The sequence below is a fragment of the Sarcophilus harrisii genome, chromosome 1 (genome assembly GCF_902635505.1).
Source record: "Sarcophilus harrisii chromosome 1, mSarHar1.11, whole genome shotgun sequence".
In the NCBI taxonomy this organism is placed as follows: domain Eukaryota; kingdom Metazoa; phylum Chordata; class Mammalia; order Dasyuromorphia; family Dasyuridae; genus Sarcophilus; species Sarcophilus harrisii.
This window is the reverse complement of record NC_045426.1, coordinates 647,357,286-647,376,679: the sequence shown is the minus strand read 5'-3', so window position 1 is coordinate 647,376,679 and position 19,394 is coordinate 647,357,286. Positions and strand designations below refer to the sequence as shown.

At 37.9% G+C, this 19,394-nt stretch overlaps 1 pseudogene; it reads right to left on the bottom strand.

Moving 5' to 3' along the window:
• Nucleotides 1–15,402: 15,402 nt before the first annotated feature.
• Nucleotides 15,403–16,675, bottom strand: LOC116421389 (annotated as a pseudogene).
• Between the last annotated feature and the right edge of the window lie 2,719 nt (nucleotides 16,676–19,394).

The window sequence follows — 19,394 nt, the reverse complement described above, 5'->3', positions numbered from 1 at the left end:
CAGATCCTGGAGCTGATCCTATTGTGGACCTGTGTTAAATGGTTTTAGGCTGAGCCTAGAGATTTTTTCCGCTTATCGTGGTTGCCTGCAATTTTGCCACAATATTCCTTGAAATGTTTTATGTTTAGGAGTTCTTTCAGAAGGGTTGATGAATCTCTTTCAAGTGCCTATTTTGCCTTCGGATTCTATTAACTCTAGGAAGTTCTCTTTGTGGATTGGCTGCTTGCTAAATAGTATCTAGTGTCTTTTTCATCCTAGTTTTGGAAAGTCCAATAATCCTCAGATTATTCTGCCTAGATCTATTCTTCCAAGCCTCAGTCAACCTTTTCTGCAAGTAGATTCATGGTTTTTCAGTTTGCATTTGGTTGGTTGTTGCTAGACTGTTACTTGCTGTCCGAATGTAGCATCATTAGCTATTTCAATTTGTCAGGTCATTAATTTGTGGTAGAGAAGATTGAATTGTTCTTCTCCGCATTTAGGTTCTTCTCCTACTTCTTTTCTGAAATATGTCAAATTGAGGTTTTGAATGATATTGTTTAATGAGCGGAAGATAGTATATATTCCATTTCACAATGTTTTTGTACATTATTGACCTCTCTTTTCAGCAAATTCCACCTTGATCAGTACTTTCTATGGGTACCTTCTTTAGTCTATTCCACTATTCAGGATTATCTGGCTACTTCATCTCATGAATGGGAATCATTTATTTCCAATTCACAATTATTACTTGCTCCTGGGAGATATTTTTTTTTCTTGTTTTGAAAATACTTCCAGTTCACCCATTAAATTCACTTCCTTGAGATCTCCCTCTCTACACTTTTCAAATGTATTACCTCGCTTGGATCAGGTCTAAGTATGTTCTTTAAGAGACAATTAGTGTACTTTCCCAGGTTTATCTTCTAAACGTCTTTTGGAGACTTTTTAAGGTCTCTTCTATGGAGCTTGTAAGGGGAGGAGCAGATTCCAGAAAGAATGCAATCTTTCTGCCTGCAAATTTGCTGGTCTAACTTGGTTGACTAAACACTACAGCTCAAGAAATTTTCTGCAAGGTAAAGCTAGCAAGGAATTTCTTTTCATCTTTATGAGATCATGGCTTCTCCCTCCCAAAAAGCCTTTAGGTGGGTCTCCTAGGAGATGAGGTTACAGCTCTGCAGCATTATATCCAAGAATTATAGCCAAGTTTACACTCCAGTATGAGATTGACCTTTGCCCTGAGTTAGTTCGACAAATGACCCAATTCTAGGAATGAGGAAACTTAACCCAACTATATCTTGAAGTTTATTAAATTACCTTAGTAGGGCTGAGGAGTTTAATGCCAGGTGGCTCCTAGAGCTTAGAGACTCACAAAAAAAGTGGTGAAAGTGTCACTGCCAGGCCGGGCCATCTTGTGGGACTGTGGTATAGCAGCTAGCTGATCCTGGACGAAGAAATCTGCCCTGGCACAGCTGATCTCTCATTTAATTTTAGCAACACTATCCCATCTTGTGAAATAGCTCTTGGCCCCAAGCAGCTCCTCACTTCATTGAAGAACCTTGGAGGCTAACGGGTCTAGGTTACAGTTCCATGCCGCAGGATGCTCTAACTTTGAGCCCAAGGAACCCCCCTGACTGGAATGAGGGTAAGGGTAACTGCTATGTGCTATGAGATCAATGCTGCTTTCACCTAGATTTGAAAACTCTCCTCGAACCTGAAATTATTGTCCCAGTCTAATAGCAATGACCCCCTGGCCCCGTAAAACCTTTTCTGGCGGACTGGATTTTCTTTTGGCAGGTGGGTTGTTCCCTTTATCTTTCCAATTGTAGCAGTCAAGACTAGAGGCCGATTAATATTTAACAGGGTGAGAAGGCTTAGAAATCGCGGTGTCTTTCCTCCATCCCTTTCCCTCTTCTTTTCAAAAAAAAGAAATAGGGTATCAATTAAGTGATCAATTATTTAATGAGAGAGGAAGCATAGTATATATTCCAACACCATGTGGTTTTACATTTTGGACCCCAGGCAAATCAGTACCTTGGACAGTATTTGGTATGTGGGTACCCTCTCATTGTAGTCTATTCCCACTATTGTTATTATTTCTGGTACTTCCTAATGCCTGAGAGAAAAGGGACATCTATGTCCCTAAATTAAATTGAATTCTGCCCAGAATCTGGGTTGGAGACAAACTTCCAGCTCACCCCATCTAAATTCCTTCCCTTGAGTCTCCTCTCTTCTAGCCACCAAAAGTACTTACCCTCTGCCTTGACCAGGTCCTAAGGTACAGTGACAGCAGAAGGACAATTCAAGGGGGACTTCCAGGCCCAGGCCAAACAGGTAAAGCTATGGGAAGATTTTAGAGGCTCCCTTGGATGTGTGGGGAGGAGCAGATTCCAGAAAAAGTAATAGCCAATCTCTTCCTGCCTGCAAATTTGCTGGTTGGAACTGTGTGGGACAAACACTACCAGCTCAAGGAAATTTCTCAAGGTAAAAGTAGAAAGGAATTTCATTATGATCTTGCGAGATATGGCTTCTCCCTCCCAAAAAGCAGTCAGGCAAGGAGAGATGAGGTACAGTAGCATTATATCCAAGAATTATATCCAAGTCTGGGGTAACACTCCCTATAGATTGAACCTTTGCCCTGATTAGTCAGGACAAATGACCTCACATTCTAAATGAGGAAAAACTTCTAACCCAACTATATCTTTAAGTTTATTAAATTACCTTATATAGGAGTTTAAATGCCAAGGTGGCCCTAACTTAGTCTCACAAAGAAAAGGACTATATGACCCCATTTTTTGTAAACTATGTGATCTCTGGAGAAAGAAACTTGGCCCTGGGGCACAGCCGATCTTCATTTAATTTTTAGAACACTATCTCCATCTTGTGAAATAGCTTTCAAAGTTCACTTCATTAAGAACCTAGGGGCAGGGTCTAGGTTACAGTTCCAGACCCCAGATGCTCTAACTTTGAGCCCAAGAACCCCCTGATGGAATGAGGGTAAGGGTAACTGCATTGTCTACTTATGATGAAAATAATGCTGCTATCTGTCACCTTTAAGATTTGAAAATTCCTTTCATTTATTATCTCTTTTGAACTATTATTAGTCCTAGTCTAATAACAATTAAGGTTTAGGGAATCAGATAGCAGTAAGGTTGTTGCAAAGGCAAAATTCAAACCCAGATCTTAAGTCTAGATTCAAGTCCAGCTCTATCCACTCTGCTTCACTATCTCTCTTAAGGACTCAGGTGATGATGATTACCTCCTGGGCCATCACTCTCTCCAACTTTCTGTACCAGAATGGAGGAGGGAGTGTTGGCTTCTAGGAATACCCTTTAATCCTCGAACCCGTAGAAATGTTTCAATTGAAATCAGTTCAACAAGCATTTGTATTAAATGTCTGATACATGTAAATACTATGTTGGACACTAGAAAATCAAAGGCACACTCCAAACAATACCTAGCCACAAGGAGCTCCTATCCATTCACATATTTGGAGTTTGGGAGATGGAATATGATGTCAGAGAAGCTAGTGCTTGAGTTGATGCTTGAAGAAAAACAAACTGGTTATAAGAGGGGTATTTATCACTTCAATCCCCATCTCATCCCCACCTCAATCATTTCAGAAGATCTAGATTAACTTTAAGTAGGGGGGATATTTCATGTGCACTCAAAGAGAGAAAATGAAGGGGCAAGTTCAGGAAGTCCCATTTGATTTAAAAAAAATTATCTAGTGTGTGAAGAGGGAATAGCCTGAAATATATCTAAAAATGTAGGGAAAAGCTACATATTTTTATGTATATAATATAGGATCTAAATGTCAGACTCAGGTGGCATTTTATCCTAGAGATAAAACTGGGAGCCACCACTGAAGGTTTTTCAATATAAAAGTGCGATAGGGAGATTATTTTGGCAACTGTGTGGAAGAGAAAAAAGGAAGAGACTGAAAACAAGACCACCAATGAAGAGATTAATGATGAGGGTATGGGGTAGGATAGTGGTTATATGTGCATAAAGAAAGGGTCAGATACAAGTAATGTTGTCAGGGTAGAATATTAGATATAGCAACTGTCTGGATATAGAGGCAAAGTGGAGGACAGCAGATCTTGAGTCTAAGGCAAAATACTTTGGACTGGCAACTAGTAAGAGTACTGCTAAGGAAAAACCAACTTCAGGTACAGGTTTGCTAGAAGAAGACATGGCCTCTGCCCCCAGAAAGTGCAGAGCATGCTTCTTCACAGATTGAGAAAGAAGGTTAGCACTGCGAAAAGGAATCAAGCCTACAGGATTCAAGGGCCAGTAGGCTGAAAAATGGTTATTCTCTCTCCAAGATGGAAGGGACAAGCAAAAGTGAATTGTGAGACTGGTGGTTACCTTGTAGAGGAAGGGCATATGCATAAGGGAGTTTTTGGTGAGGGTGTCATGGGTGGGGGAAGAGAAAGAAGGCATTAGTCATGGCAAACTTCAAAGTCATAAATCTATATTACTGGGAGTGTCGTAGTATCTCCATCAGAAACAGGGAAGTTTACATTAGGGGAGAAGGGAAAAATTATGAGTTCTGTTTGTACAAGTTGAATTTGAGATTAGCATTTTAACTGTGGTCCTGGCAACAGACCACATCCAGATATTTAGTCCCCCCAAATCCAGAAATTTTTTACAGTTGGTTGGCCACATAGTAATGAACTCTTGTATCATAGAAATCTATGAAACAAAAAAAATATAAAATGGTTTTTAGCACCATGTGGTCACTTTTCATTTTCAGCAGAGATGGTAAGAGGAGAAGAAACATGGGCAAACATACTAAGAATCACATTATTTGGAGACCATCTAAAATATTAACTTGCCAGTTAATTAACAAATATTTATTAAATGCCTACTATGTTCCGGGTACCCTACTAAGCACTAAGGATACAAACATGAAAAAGAATGATGGTCCCTGCCTCAAGAAGCTTTTAATCTAAATGGGGAAGGATAGCACACAAAAAAGAAGTTGAAAAGTTGGGGAGAAGAGAGAAAGGAGAAATTAATGAGCCAAGATGGAGAAGTTCAAAGGAGGCAGTTCAGATGGGAAAAGAAGAAATGATTGTCTAGAGTGCCCTCCTTAAAAGAAGACTTTGAGAATAGCCCTTTTATTTCCCCTCCAATCAGGAGGATTCCAGGGCAATATGGTACTAATGAGGTGATGAAGTATGATGATGAAGGCTGATAGAATCTTAGAAGATGATGAGGTTCTTGGGAGCCATAATAGAGTTCTCTCAATATCAGGTCTATGTGAACAGAAATACATAGTGAAACTGAATCAGATGAATGGTGTGCTGGAATAGAGTAGGCTTATGGGAGAACCAGGAGTTTTACAGACCCACAGGAACCCACCCTTCCACTGAAAATACCTGAGGGAGCTTTGGAAGCTTTCATTCTCCCTACACTCACTAGTCATTCAAGATCCAGCCAGCTATCACTTATATCCTTCAACAAACCCTCCTCAAATATATGTGTTGTGTATATCAAATTGTTCTCTGAGCTATCGGTAGCTCAAATATTACAGCTATAACATAAATTACATATGTTACATAAATATTGTGTACAAAATCGCATAACTATCCTCAGAGAGCACTTGGTGTGCATAGGAGAAGAATGGGCAAGAAAGTCCATTCTAAGTAAAAAACAAAAACAAAAAAACAATTGTAGCTAAAGGGAAGGATAACTTGCAAGTTCTCCTTTGGGAGGGAAATACCAGAATTGGTGGAATTGGTTTTAGTGTGAATCAAAAGGCAAAAAGAAGCATCATTTTACGGGACATTCTAACATCTTTCCCCCTCCAACATGTTAAACATTCTTTAAAAAAAAAAAAAAAAAAAAAGACCATCATGAAGATATGTGTCAACATTGTTGCCAAGGAGAGAAAGAAACTCTCTGAAGAAATTAATAGAATTCTCCAGATTGAATTGATCTAGAGTTTAATTTCTTCAAACAGAAAATTACATGTAGATGATGGTGCAAAATGGTTTAGAAAACATGGTTCAGATTTATAAGAATACAAATCATTCCCCAATGGATAAATGGTCAAAAGTTATGAACAGGCAGTTTTAGAAGAAGAAATTAAAGCCATCTATCATCATATGAAAAAAGATTCTAAATCACTATTAATTAGACAAATGCAAATGAAAACATTCTAATTCTAACATACCACCTTATATCTCTCTCATTGACTAAGATGACTAGAAAAAATAATGATAAATATTGGAGGGGATGTGGGAAAATTGGGACACTAACATATTGCTGGTGGAGTTGTGAACTAATCCAGCCATTCTGGGCAACAATTCAGAACTATGTCCAAATAGCTATCAAACTGTACATACTCTTTGATCCAGCATTGTCACTGTTGGGTCTGTATCCCAAAGAGACCATAAAAGGGGGAAAAGAACTCATGTACAAACAAGTTGGTAGCAGCTCTTTCGTGATGGCAAGGAATTGGAAATTGAGTAGATGCTCATCAATTGGGAAATGGCTGGATAAATGGTGGTATATGATGTAATACAATACTATTGTTCTATAAGAAATGGTGCTGATTTCAGGAAAACCTGGAAAGACATACATGAATTGTACGTGAAGCAAGTGAAGCAAGCAGAACGAGGAGAAGATTGCACACAGTAACAACAAAATCATGTCATCAGCTATCATAATTCTTCTTAGCAATATAGTGATCCAAGACAATTTCAATAGACCTGAGATGGGAAATACCATCTGTATCCAGTAAAAAAACTATGGAGACAGAATGCAGTTTAAAACATATTCTTTTCACTTTTTTTTCCTTGTATTTTCTTACTTGTGGTTTTCCCCTTTTGTTCTGCTTTTTCTTTCACAAGAGTAATATTGAAATATGTTAAAAATGATTGCACATGTATGACCTGTTGTATTGGGGAGGGAAGAGGTAAAAAAAAAAAAAGAAAGTGGTAAAAGAGGAAGGAAGAAAAAATCTGGAATTCAAAATCTTACAAAAATGAATGTTGAAAACTATCTTTACATGTACTCGAAGGTGGGGGAGAAATACTATTAAGTTAAAAAAAAAGCAAAAAAAATTTTAATAATCTTTCCTGATTAAAAAACCAAAGAAACACGATTCAGGAATTTTTAAATGAGAGGTCCAAAGCTGAAAATAAACAGAAACCTCACAAATGAATACATTAAATAACATCTATTAAGCATTTAAAATGCTCCAAGAACTTTTGTAAGACCTGTGGATACACAAAAGCAATGGCTGTCCCAGCCCATAAGGATCTTACATCCTAATGAAGGAAACTACACACAAAGGTTAGTAATGATCGCCATTTTACTTCTGAAAGTTAAAGAAGTTTGTGAATAGGACTATAGAGGATGCCACTTTCAGGAATGATAGAATTGATTTGATCATGATTCATGGTTCCAGAATTCTGGTGACTTGAGAAAGTGGTAGGACAAGAACAGGGAAGGTAAAGGAAATTAAGGGTTCCCACAAGGAGATAGCTAGAGAATAGTGAATGAAGTTCATAACATTCAGTATTATTTTATTGATGTTTTTTCTATTTATATCTTTTTGTTTCTAAAAGAATATTTGCTTCAGGAGGTATGATCACAATATACTAATTTATTCTTCAAACAAGGGGGAAGGCATGATCTCCCTCCCCTATTTTACCACTTTAGTTGTGGAAAGGGGAAGATCAGGTTCAGAACTTAACTCCATTCCCATAGAGCACAGTCCCAGTTTGAAATCCAAAATGCCTGTTTGGGGCTCAAATTCCAGGCATCTTGGTTTCTTAGGGCTTCCATGTGAGGCGTGATTCCTATACTATCCAGTTTCTCAGAGGTGGCTAAAAGTGAGGGAGAAGAAAAAGGAAAGTATTTTCCCTCTTACTATTTCAGTTATGGGCACAATAGATAGGAGTTAGCTAAAAGAGCAGACAGTGGAGGAAAAGAATATAGTTGAACAGAGAGAATGGCTCAGTCTTGCCAGTTTTAAAATCAATCAAAGGAACTCACATGGTTTAGACAAACTGAGAATGCTCAAAGACCCTTCAAAGGTGTTTCCAAGTTAGGGGAACTAACTGATCATGCCCAGAAAAGCACAAGTTACATACTACTTCCTGTTTGAAACTTGCTGTCCCAAACAAATCGGCAGAATTCTCTATCTCTGTCTCTCTGTTTAAGTCTGTCAGTCTCTCGAACACACTCTCTCCATCCCTCTCCCTCTCCTCTTCCCTCTCCATTTTCCTCTTTCTCTCTCTCTCCTCTCCCTCGCTCCCTCTCTGTCTATCTGTCTCTCTCTCTCTCTGTGTCTCTTTGTCTCTGTCTCTCTCTCTCTCTCTCTCTCTCTCTCTCTCTCTCTCTCTCTCTCTCTCTCTCTCTCTCTCTCTCTCTCTCTCTCTCTCTCTCTCTCTCTCTCTCTCTCTGTCACACACACACACACACACACACACACACACACACACACAATTTTCCCCCAGTTCTCATCCCAAATTTGGAACAACTTTTTTTTAATCTCTGAAGAAACATATGCAATGTCTTTTTACTTGCTTTACCAGCACCATATAGTCATATTTTAATATTTTTTCCAAATACAAAATTTTGCCTTTTTTAACCATTTAAAAATTTTATTTTCAGTTTCAGTTCACTCCCTCTTTCCTCCATCCATTAATAAGGCAAGAAATGTGATGCAAGCATTTCTAGATTAGCCATATTGAAAAAAATAAAGAAAAATGAATAAGGGAAAATATGTTTCAATCTACACTCAGAGTATAAAACATTTTTCATAACGAGTACTCTTGTATTATTGTTTATCATTGTATTAATCAGAGCAGCCAAGTCTTTCATAGTTGATTATCACTACAATATTTCTATATAAAAAAGATACTACTTTATAGAACTTTTCTCAACCCACAAGTAGAAAACAGAGCAAAACCAAAAAAACAAAAAAGACTTCTGATTTCAACAGAACTCACATCCACACTGATCAATTCAAAGTACATGTAACTCTTCTCACAGGGATTTGGGACATGTTGTTGTTACCCCCTTCACAAATGAGAAAATTGTCATGAATGAAAGCTTTTCCAATGATTTTCTCAGTGTATTAAGACTGTAAAGTGCATATCAAAATCAGTGTCCCTTTTTACACAGGGCACAATAAAATTTCCTAGAGATCCCTCCAGCATAGGTAATCCTCATAAAAGTCCAGGCAATTTCCCCTGGGTCCTTTACTCCCAAAAGGCATCCAAAATTTCCCTATGAATACTTGTCACTGCAAAGATGGTATTTGGAAATTCACCTATTAGGACAAAATGACAAGAAGATTCAGTTATGGGATGGAAAATGCAATCTTCATCCAGAGAAAGAACTATGTGGATTGAAGCATAATATTTTCACCTTTTAAAATGTGATTTTTCTGTCTTGTGGTTTTTCCCTTTTGTTCTGATTCTCCTTTCACAAATGATTATTTTGGAAATTTGCTTACAATGATCGTACATATATAACTTATCAGATTGCTTCATTTCTTGAGTGGGAAGAAGGTAAAAAAGAGAGAGAAAAAAATTTAGAACTCAAAATATTACAAAAATGAATTTTGAAAACTTTGTTTACATCTAATTGGAAAAGTAAAATAGTATTGAGAAAAAATATATTTTAAAAATAGAAGAAAAAAAGATTCAGTTAGAGAAGTAGCAAAGAATGTCAGCTATATAAGATTTTATGCAGAAATAAAGAAACAAATTTTAGACATACACATTCTTACCCTAAGAAGCTGTAGAACATTTTCATTAGGCAAAAGGTAAGCAGTCTCAGTCTAACAAATGTAGAGCAACAAGATAAATATTTCTTCTAGATGGGAGTAAGCTAGTGGTTCCAAATTTCTCACAGTAAACTTAGTACCAATATTTATATAGTATTCAATAATTTAGAACATATCAGTATTTTAAACTTTACATAGAATTCAATATAACAAAAAGTATCAATACTTAAAACAGTCATGCAATTAGAAATGAAAATTTTGGAAAATTATAGCTATAGAACTGACTTAGAATGCTCACCTGTTCTATTACTGTTTAAAACCAACACAAGCAAAATTAAAAGGGGAATACTAAGCTAGGAAAAATTGTTACAGTTAGTGCTTCTGATAAAGGCCTCATTTCTAAAATATATGTGTCAAATTTATAAGAATACAAGTCATTCCCCAGTTGATAAACAGTCAAAGGATATGAACAGATAATTTTCAGATGAAGAAATTAAAGCTATCTATAATCATATGAAAAAATGCTCCAAATTACTATTGATTAGAGAAATGCAAATTAAAAAAAAAAAGGTGAGGTACCACCTCACACCTCTCTAATCGACTAAGATGACAGGAAATGAAAATGATAAATTGTGGAGGGGATGTGGGAAAACTGGGACATTAATGCATTATTGGTGGAGTTGTGAAATGATCCAACCATTCTGGAGAGCAATTTGGAAATATGCCCAAAGGGTTATGAAATTGTGCATATCTTTTTTTTTAATAATTATAATTTTTTATTGATAGAATCCATGCCTAGGTAATTTTTTACAACATTATCCCTTGCACTCACTTTTGTTCTGATTTTTCCCTTCCCTCCCTCCATCCCCTCCCCCAGATGGCAAGCAGTCCTAAACATGTTAAATAGTGCATATCTTTTGATCCAGTGCTATTGGGTCTGTATCTCAAGGAATCATAAAGGAGGGGAAAAGGACCCACATGTGTCAAGATGTTTGCAGCAGCTCTTTTGGGGGTGACAAAGAATTGGAAAATGAATAGATGCCCATCAATTGGGGGATGGCTGAATAAATTATGGTATGTGAAAGTAATAGAATATTATTTTTCTATAAAAAGTGATGAATAAGCTGATTTTTGAAAGACCTGGAAAGAGTTACACAAATAGATGCTGAACTAAACAAGCAAAACCAGGAATACATTGTACACAGTAACAGCAAGATTGTGTGATGATCAACTATGAAAGACTTGGGTTCTTCTCAGAGGTTCAATCATCCAAGGGCAATCCCAATAAATTTTGAATAGAAAACACCATCTGCATTTAAGAGAGATAACTATGGAGAAAAAAGGAAGATTCCAATTTACTCCAGACAAAGTCCTACATGTAACAGTGATGCTCCTATTATTTAGGAGAGGATTCTGAAAAGGTGGAAGAATGGGTCAGAAAAATTTTGGTTCTCCAAATTCCTCCACAAGGAAAAGACACAACACTGCTTCAGAGAGAATGAAGAGGGGAAATAAACAAATCTTAGGGTAAAAAGCAGTTCTCCTAAGACAATCTAAGACGACCCCAGGAAAGACTTGATCTTCAGGAGCAGAGTTTTGATTGCTGTGAAGGGCAAACACCTTCAGGCCAACTCTATGAAATCAACAAACAACAAGCCCTGGGGCATCTGGGATTGGGGAGTAATTTTAGTCTTAGAAACTTTTATCTCACCAAAAATGACAGCTGAGTAGGCAAGTATTGAAGGACTATCCACACTCACCAAACACAGCTGTGCTGAGCACATGAGTGCTGAACTGAGCAGCTGTTATGGGGGAGAAAAAGCTAGCACACACTTGTTGAATGCAGTAACACAAGCGGTGGGACCTTGTTGGGCTGTGGGCATTTCCAGATGAGCAGAGTCCTGCTTTCAGTTCCAGGGAAGAGAAGACAACTGTAGTTTGCAGCCGCTGGAGGGGCTAAAGAGTGTAAGATCATTTTGGAAACTGTGCACTTAGGGTTCTAGCCATGGTGTAAAAGTGGAAAGGAGAGCTCAAGGTTGAACCTGGAGACAAAACACAGAAAATAACAGTAAGGAGGTCCTGAAGCTTGAGGCATCATTCCCAGTTCCTAGGAACTAGAACTTGATCACACCAAAAGCTGCTAAAAATATAATAAAACCAACAAAAGAAAATAAGCAAGCAAGGAGGAAGAATCTAACTTTAGAAGATACAGTGGGGATAGCAATAATCAAAGTTCATATTCAAAGAAAGAAAATGGAGCTTAAAAAGCCACTCCTTTTTCAAAGCAACATATTAAATGGTCCCAAGCCCAGAAAGATTTATTAGAAGAACTTAAAAAGGACTTTAAAAATCAGGTTAAAAAGACTGAGGAAAAATTAGAAGAAAAAAAGAGTAATCCAAGAAAATTTTAAAAATCATGAAAAGAAAATCAAACAAATTAAAATGGAGAACTAAAAACTTAATAAATAAGATAATTTCTTGAAGACTAGGAAAAAGGAAAGCTAATGACATGCTAAGACACAAAAATAATAAAACAAAAAAAAAGAATGAAAAACTAGAAGAGAATGTGAAAACATTTCATCAAAAACAAACTGATCTGGACAAGAGATGAAGAAAGAATATCAGAATAGTTAGACTGACTGAAAATTATGATAAATATAATCTTGATACAATATTACAAAAAAATTAACAAGGAAATTTGCCTTGGAAGCTCTAGAACAAGAAGGCAAAGCAGAAATAGAAAAAAATCCACTGATCATCATCTAAAAGAGATCTTAGGAGGAAAACTTGGAGGAATAACATAGCCAAGTTTCAAAATTCCCAGATTAAGGAAAAAATATTGCAAGCAACAGGAAAAAACAATTTAAATATCATAGAGCTACAGTAAGATTACATAAAACCTAGCAGCTACCATGTTTAAGAATCATTGGTCCTGCAATACTATATTTTGAAGAGCAAAGGAGCTGAGATTATGACCACAGGTAGCTCACCCAGCAAAGTTAAGAATAATCCTTAATGGAAAAAATGACCATTTAATGAACTGAAAGACTTTCAAATAATTGTGACAAAAACAGCAGAACTGAAGGGAAATTTCAACATACAACATCTAGAAGAAATAGGAAGTAAACATTAAGGGCCAATATAAGAGACACAATAAAGTATTACCATTCTTTTGTAACTGTCATTTTTATTTGCTAAAACTTAGACTGAGCTGAGGATGATGGAGTGATTCATATATATGCAGGTGTATGTATATGTATGTGTCTGTTTACACAAAGATACATGTAATGGGCTGAAGTTCAAGTTGATGCACTGAGGTCCCAAGCATGTGAGGCTAAATAGTAATTGGACCATACTCTATTAATATACATCCTTGGAGAAAGAATAGCCCCCGCCCACTCTTTGTGCAAGTCCTGATGTGTTGTATAGGAAATGATGATTTTGGTGGGTGGAGGCAGAGGGGCAGGAAGAGAGGAAGGGGGAGACTGCTGGCTGGCGGGAATGTTGCAGCTGCACACATTGCGATCATGATCCCTCCTTCACCTCCTATCCCCCTTCACCTCCCATCCTTCTTCACCTCTACTGAGAATAAAGATTGAAGATTTTCCCTTAACCTGAATTCCTGACTCCGGCTGATTTTAAAATACGCAGTCATCACAGATATACATATAAACTGAATCAAAAGAGGAAAAATAGCTACAAAAGAATCTAGGCAGGGGAAAGATGCTAAAACCTTACTCCCTAGGAACAATATATATATATATATATATATATATATGGGTATAAAAGTTTTCTAAATTCAGAAAAAGGGCAATAACAAAAAGTAAGGAGGATAAGGAAGGGAAAAGGAGGGCAAGGTATCCACTAGAAGCAAAGGAAAGGAGTCAGGATGAATAGGATAAGGTAAAGAAGAGTAGAAACAAAGCAGGGGAATCAGGAGGGATAATAGTATAGTGAGGAAAATAAATAAGCAATTACAGCTTGGAATGTGAATTGGATAAATTCATCCATAAAGCAGAAAAATATAGTAGTTTAAAAATTTGAACTCAGCAATACATTGCTTTCAAGAAATGTCATAAAAATGTGAGAAACACACAAAATTTACATAAAGTAAAGGTCGGGAATAGAATTTATTATGTAAAAAATCACAGATAGTAATCATTATCTCATACAAACTCAAGAAGATTAAAATAGATTTAGCCAAAAGAGAAAAATAGAAAAGTCACAATATATGTCAGCCATATTAATCAATATAATTTCAGATTATTTAAATAATCAAACAATGTAAAGTTGAAATATTGCTGTGCTGCAAAAAATGTTGAACTGGTAGATTTAGAAAAATATGGAAAGATTTGGTCTTGTGAAGGAAGATACAATCCATCTTCAGAGAAATATAGAGGACAAGTAGAAATAAGCATAGTACAGTATCACATAAATTATATGTTCATGAGTATAGATATCTATGTATATGTATTATAATCTACATTGTGTGTATATATTTTTACATATATATACATGGGTTTATAAAGTATCATACTTAATTTAAAGATATCTCTATATATTTATTATATCTATATGTTTAGATATATAAATATATATGTGTTTGTAAAGTATACATTGTGAGCCAGGAGGCAAAGAGGGAAACAAAGAGAAAAAAAGAAATAAAGTTAAAAGTGCACAGAAGAGAACAAAAGAAAACCTACAAGGAAGCGAAAAACAAAAAACAAAACAAAACAAAAAAAAGAACAGATGGATTGTACTGAACACAATGTGAAATATTTATTATTCTTAAAATAGAAATGTATTGCTTTATATTGAATACTCTTATTTTCTGCTGTGCTCATGGCAATTTTTTTTTCTTGTTTTGTGTTTAAATTGAACATACAATTCAAAAAAAAAATTAGTTCAGAAGACATAATCACAAAAACACAAATTTAGTTCCTCAACACAGAGGAGGAATCATGTGACACCCTCTATCGCCTGAATGCACAGTATAAGTCTCTGGGAAGGAGAAGAGGATTTGATTTAGTTTAGTTCTGTTCTCATAAAGTACAGTCCCAGTAGGACGTGCAAAACACCCCTCCAGCTTGAGCCCCCAGTCCCCTGTCTTCTCAGGGCTTTCACGCCAGGCTAACAGCAGAAACAGAATTATTAACAGAATAGCAGAAACAGAATTATTAACATAAAATAATAATAATAATAATAATAATAATAATAATAACCATCCCTTCCACTATACAGGCTCCTAGATCATCATGGCTCAACCATTCAGTTCTAGGAGAATCACCTCTTGCATCTGAAACTGAAGGTAAAGAACAGGAAACAGAATCTAATGCCCCCAGGCTCATTTCTAAGACCATAAAAGTAAAGACTAAAGGATAAAGAAAGAGTGAAGGGGAGAAGTTCTCTCACCATTTCAGTTCACAGCACCCATGCAGGACTTGAAAAATAAGAATTGCCCCCAAAGACAGCAACAAAAAGGGTGGCAAAAAGAGAAAAGCCAGAATTCCATTTACACTGTTGTAGTCTTATTTTTCTTGGCTCTGCTAGTCTTGTTTTTCCTGGCTCTGCTTACTGCACACTACAGCGATGTACACAACTGCCCTCATCCTTTTCTGAAGTTTTCATATTTACAGTTTTTTCCAGCACAATAAAATTCTGGTATATTCACATACCACAAATTGTTAATTGTTCCCCAGGTCAAAGCCATCTGCTCTCTGGAGTGAGGGGCTGACACAGAGACCCACACTCCCTCTCTATTTGCTATCTCACTAAGCTGAATAGAACCTTCTGGGTGGGCTAGGTGTCTGTTCAGCCATAAGAGGGAAGGAAGAGCAAGAACCCCTACACAGACCCTTACCCTGTGGGGCAGGCACTATGGGCTAGTATGAAGTCTGGCCATATCTGTAGTAACTCCTGGTGCTGGAAGTGATGAACCAGGACAAGTCAGTGGAAGGCACAGTGGTCATACTTCCTCCAAAACATCAGGAAGGTGCTGGGAGGAGAAGGGCTAGGCTTCACCCCAAGCTGTTGCAGACATAACCCCACAAACACATCCTCCAAGTGGATGGGCTTGATTGTCTTAGCTACAGCCAGGATCCTAAGGCCCAGGGAGCCAGACATCACATAACCAGGGCCCCCCCAATAGTCCGGATACTGGTTGTGGGAATATAGCTCTGGGGACATATACCACTTCTGATTCTGCTTCCGCACAGGGTTTGCTCCTCTGTAGATGTGGCCTGTGATGAAATCTAGCTGTGTGGGTCCATTGGGTCACAGCACCTGCTGTACTAGGTAATTGGGATTTAAGAAGACATCACTATCCACCTTGAGCACATACTGGGCAGTGGGGCAGAACTGGGCCATCCACTCCAGGCCTGTGAGGACCTTGAAAGTCAAATTGTGGTATGTATCCAGGAAGCCCACCTGGAGGAGATCCCCATGCTCCCTATCCTCCTCCTCCAAGAGGTCCTGAAGTTCCTGGGCAAAGAGAGGTGGAGGCAGGCCAAGAACAAAGAGGCGGCGGATAATCACACTGGACACCAAGGTTTCATTGCCCCACGTTTGCCGGATGACTTGGCGCATCCCCACTTCCTGGTGCCGGGTCATCACCAGCATGAGCAGGAAGGGGGGACCTCTGGGATCTTCACACTTGTCAGGATGGTTGAGCAGGAAAGAGTAGGACTGAAGGACCCTCGGGACCAAGGGGGGGTGGTCTCTGAGCCTGCCACTCAAACTTCTTGGAAGAGGTCCTGGTGGATGGAGGGCTCAGATCTGTCCAAGAAGCTAGCAGCTGACTCAGAAGTAACAAAAGCCCCCCAAAGGCTGTGCTCTGCAGAGCCCCCAGCACCAGCTCCCATTTCATCAGCTTCATGGTGCTCAGCCTGTTCTGCATATGGAGGAATGAGACTTCAGATCAGTGTTGAGTAGTTATACCCAGACCCTGTCCCATGCCCAGGATTCTCTCCTTCCATGGGTGAGTTCTTTCCTGGTATAGGGGACTAGCTTTTGTATATTGGGGAACACTGGGAGAAACAAAGGCAGGGGAGTAAGGAAGGAGTCTCCTCACCAACCAACCCCCATTTGTGCAAAGTCAATTTACAAAGTGCCACTGAGGCACCAAGGGAGACAAAGCTGAGGAGGCAAGTGAGAGGGATTGGGGAGAGACCATGGTTCATGGTCCTGGAAGCCAGGAGTCCTGAGTTCTATGACTTACTTTCGAAAAGTCACTGCTCTTGTTTTTTCAGTTTGCTTTTCTGTGAAATTAAAACAGTTCAATTGAAGGATTTTTAATGTTCTGTCAGTCTGTGAATGTCTCTATTTTTTGAGAGAGACGGATTAAGAGGTGGAAGGGGCCCCAAGTGCCAGTTCATGGACTGTCACCCCTGGTTGTGCAAAGAGCCATTAGACAGGGAAGGGCAAGAAGGGCCCCCTAACAACCTTCTGGTGATAGCAGGGTGAAGGCCAAGAATAAGTGGTGGAATTTGCCCAAGATTTCTAGAAGAAATTCTTCTTGAATTCTCCTATGCCTAAGGATTACCCCCCTAAATTTAATTGAATTCTGTCATTGAGAAACTCAGTGTTCTGGATTTGCTGTGAACTCCGAGATCACCCCACCTAGATGCCCTCCCTTCCTTCCCCTCTCCTCTGGTCACCAAGAGTACTTACATAACCCTGTTTTCATCAGGTCCTAGAGTGCAGTGACAGCAGGAGGACAATTCAGAGGGGAGTTTCTAACCCAGGCCAAGCAGGCAAGGATGGGAAGAGAGTAGAGGTGGAAAAGGAAGGGCTGTGACCCAACCTGAGCCCCCTTAGATGTGATAATTGAATCTGACAGAACATGTGCAATATTCTACATTCATAGTCCCCAGTTTTGCAAAGAAGGAAGGGAGATGTATTTTCACATCTCTTCCTTAAGAACAAGATTGAGTGGCAGAATTGTAGCACTCAGTCCATTTTATTGTTATTCTTTTCATTTATATTATTACTTTCATCATGCATTTTTCCTGTTTATTTCACTCTGTAACAGTTCTTTTACATTTTTTCATTATTCTTTGTATTCTCTCTCTATTATATATTATATGTAATATATACATATACATATATACCTAATTTTTTTTTACAACAAAGAAATATTTTATTCTGTTCAGGTATCAAGTCATTTCCCAATTGAAAACTCTGTTTCCATTTTCTTGTTATTAGCAAAAAATGCTATTATAAATGTTTTGGTGTATGTGAGACTTTCTTTACCGATGTAACTTATTTTTGAAGCAGAAGAGAATTGTAGGGACAACCTGATTTGCTGGATATATCCATCCAGGTGTGATGAACCTCACAACTTGACCCCAATCCTTTTGGCTAAAGGGCTTATATGTAGAAGAATGTGGAAACTGAGTGAGAACAGAAGAAAGATGAAGAAAATGAGTGGTTTGGAAGAAGAGGAAATTATTGGAAGTAGAATGATAATTGTAAATGATAGAATAGCAACCGAGAATACCTGTTGAGTAATAATGAAATGGCAAAGGTTGAGAACTGAACCTGTGAACCTTTTCCACCTTCCAATATAAGGAAGTCTGTAGAATAAGTTGGCTTCTGAGAAAAAGCAATTGCTGATAACTTATCTGGGGCACAAATAGCTCAGAATTCTAAGAGAAAAAGTTAATGAAGCAGTTACTTTGAATGTCATAAACTGTAATATCCCTGGAATGAATGGAGAATAAAGCATATTTCACTTACATTTACATAAAGGATTGGAGAACTGTAGAGAACTCCCAGGAAGCTAGAAATATTGGTAACTGGGATGCTCTCCTCCTAAGATTAATCAAGGGTGCATTTAAGCTTGAAATCATGAGAAAATATAAAATCCTGGCACAATTACTGGGGCATTGTGAACTTTAAATAAGCGTGAGTATCTAGAAATGAACAACATGCTTCAGAGATTTACATCATAGAAAACAGAAACCAGGGTTGGTTACAGTAACATGGTTTTAAGATATATAAGCAACATGATTTCTCTCAAAAAATGACTGTTGAATATCAGCAAGCTTGTCTTCTTATTTTCAAATGCCGCTAGCCTATTTGTGTCGTGCTGGTCACAACAAATGGCTCCCAACGTGGGTCCTGATCCTATCAAGTACTGATCGTATCAAGCAGCCCACAAGGCAAGCAGAGACCTGAAGAGGAACCTGTACCGAACACCATCTTCTAGTGGTTGGTACTCTCTGGACTGGAGGACAAAAGGCCTAAGTCAAGGTAAAGGGAAGGCCCCAGGAGGGCCACTCACCCTCACCACTCATCTTTCACTTTTTGGAGCAAATAGAGATGTAAAACAATGGGAGGGTAGATGGTTAAAGGATTGAAGAATGAAGGGAGAGATCTTAAACTTTTATAGTTAATCATGTTAAAAAAAAAAAAAGAGGAGTAAGGGCTAAGAAAAATAAGTTAAGAGCATTTCTAGAGGATGTTTATAACAATGTATCACGGTTCCCCAGGGGCCCTCAAATCACTATCAGTGAAAAGGAAGTTGTCAGAGAAAATTTATACAAAGTATCCAAAGAGAAAGGCCCTCAGATGGTTTCTTCTGATACCCTTTCTTTTTCTTTCTTTCTTTCTTTTTTTAATGATACCCTTTCTTTGTATAACATTATAAAAATTTGCTTATCAAAAT